The sequence below is a fragment of the Volvox carteri genome (assembly GCF_000143455.1).
Source record: "Volvox carteri f. nagariensis unplaced genomic scaffold VOLCAscaffold_28, whole genome shotgun sequence".
NCBI classification, from domain to species: domain Eukaryota; kingdom Viridiplantae; phylum Chlorophyta; class Chlorophyceae; order Chlamydomonadales; family Volvocaceae; genus Volvox; species Volvox carteri.
The window spans coordinates 1,299,626-1,302,368 of record NW_003307571.1 but is presented as its reverse complement, the minus strand read 5'-3'; positions in this window follow the sequence as shown (position 1 = coordinate 1,302,368).

Sequence of the window (2,743 nt, the reverse complement as noted above, 5' to 3'; positions counted from 1 at the left end):
TGTGCTGGGCTCAAGCAGGTACCTTACAAGCTGTTGTACAGGGAGCTGTCTCAGTTGCCTTTGCAGTACTTTTGGTTACGCCTTGCGTTGTGTTTCTGGAATAAGATAGTCAAGTCCCGTGGGTCGGTCTATCATGACGTGTTAGTAGATGATCTCCGTCTGGCTCTTCTGTCTGATCTCAAAGTGGATTGCTGGTCGTCTAAAGTGCTCATCATTTTGCGTTGGTTGGGCCATGAGTGGCCGGCGTGTGACTCCGTTTCTCAGAAGGTAGATGTATACTCGTCTCAGTTGATTCGAGTGGGTGAGGTTCTGGAGAGGTTATCTGCGTTCCTTTTAAGTGACTGGGATCAGTTCAGCCAAGGGGGTGATCCGCGTGTGTTCCAAGGTAAAGGGGTTTCGCTTTGCAGGTATCATAACTGGATGGGCTCCCCTTCACCAGCAAGAGAGGGCTCCGATCCCACAGGCTATGTGCGTGTTTATTTGCCGGTCAACCAGTTGCGTATGGTTGCCAAATTCCGTCTTTGTTGTTGGCCTTTGGAGGTCAACAAAGGACACCATAGGCCGAGAGAGTGCCGTACGTGTCAGGTCTGTACGTCGGGTAAGGTTGAGGATGAATATCATGTGCTCATGGAGTGTGAGGCGTATACTGAGTTGCGTAATAGGTTTCTGATTAACGTTGAAGATACTGATATGCGCAAGGTATTTCTTAATACCAATCCGAGGAAAATCGCTACTTTCCTTACTGAGGTTTTTGATGAGCGTCAACAGCGTGCTCTGGAGCCTCACGGCTCGTGAGGGCACCCGCCGCGTCGGCGGCGGAAATACTGTAACCACAATACAATACAATACAATACAACAGTATGGAGACGCGCTTGCTGTCCGCAAGGGGTGTGTCATGCTTACGCACTCCAGCTTCTACAAGGTCATGAGTATCAATCAGATCAGCTAATGTCTCAATGAAGAGCCCAAACAACTCCGTAGATAAAGGACACCCTTGCTTCACGCCTTGCTTAGACTCAAACTCTCCCCCCACTTTCTCATTTACCTTCATCACCATGGACACCTTCTACGTACGCTTTTCTCAGAGCATCTAGCATGGGGCCGCTAATCCCCCTCTCCTGCAACCGAAGCCACATGTGCTCGCGAGGCACCCTATCAAAGGCCTTCTCAAAGTCAATCTGTACTATTATCAACGGCGGCTGCCCCGCGATCCGATGCCGCCTGACCAGGTGTTGCTTGACAAAGAGGTGATGAGCGGTGCCAAAACCCCGCCTGGAGCCTGCTTGGCATGGGTGCCGCAGGTCCAGTATTTTCCCAGCACGTACCAGACGGTTAAGAATCACTGACGCATAGCACTTCACAAGTGCTCTTGCCAGCTGCAACGCCCCGATAATTTCCTGCCACCAACGGGTCACCCTTCTTCAAAATTGGGGATACCACCGTTTTGGTAAACTGCTGTGGAAAGTCACCAGTTGCCCTGATGTGCTCTAACAAAACGTGCAGCACTGGAACGATACAGTTCACCTCCGTTCCCTGCCTGCCCTGCTCATCCACCCGTGGGAGGCCTGCATTCCGATGGTACGGCCTCGAGCCCATGAGCCTTTCCGTTTGGTAACCTACCGACAGCACGCGCTACCTTCTCTAAGGTGAAAGGCTCATCCAAGGATGCTAGCTGCCCATGCCCTCCTGTCCATGACAGTCCGACATGCTTGCCAAGCGCCCTCTCCCAAAGGGGCCCCAAAAAAGGAGATATAGTTAAGGAGCCGATGTGCACCTTCAACACCCGTCTCCCCACCTCCTGCGTTTAACAAGGTGGCAAAGTGATCCCGAAATACATGCAAGTCGTCAATTGCACAACGCTCCCTGAGTTGCCCTCCCAAGGCCCGCCATAATGCACGCTGATCGTGCCTGCACCTAACCACAAACTCACGCATTCTATCTGCATCATATGCTGCTCGGGCACAACGTTTGGCACGATTCCGAATCGTATGAATGAGTCATTGCGTTACGTTCCTTGCAGAACACTTCCCACAAAGGACCTGACTTATTCTCGACCCTGCCAGGGCCAAGCCGCACCCTGCAAGCAAGCATGTGTTGCCGGGCGCTTTGGCATTCCTCATTCCTCTATAATGCACCATCCCCCACTTGCATACCCTCAGGCCTGCGACCCGCAAATACTCGAATCAGCACCTTCCGCAGGGGGGTACTAATGCGCTCCACCGACTCCGTGCTGTCGCAGGTCCCATTAGGTAGGTCCGTGATCACCCCATTTAGTGCGTGCATGACCTGAGATCCCTCAGTGAACAGAGCGACAGCGATGTAGCGGTTGGCTTGTTGCTGGCGTCTGCTGAGAACAACTGAATGTGTAGATGGGTGGTACCTGAACCTGAACGCTAACGGTCATAGTCCCGCTGGATGGACTGTCAGTTTGTAACATCCAGAACTCGCTCAACGGGAGTCCTTTTTAGGTTGCACCGCCCCACCTTTTCCCACTTATTAGACCAGCAGCAGCAGCAGCAGCAGCAGCAGCAGTAGGGCATGTATGTCCATTGTTCCGGAAGGGCAATGAAGTTCATCTAGCAGCGCTTGCGCGCATCAGAAGTACAAGGCCTAGTTATGGCGTCTCTGCGGCTGCAGGTATGATGTCCGACACGTACGGCATTAGAACATGGCAAGCATACGCACGACTTGCGGCAGACGAACGAAGCCCTACCCTATGTAATATGTATATGGATACTCCAGG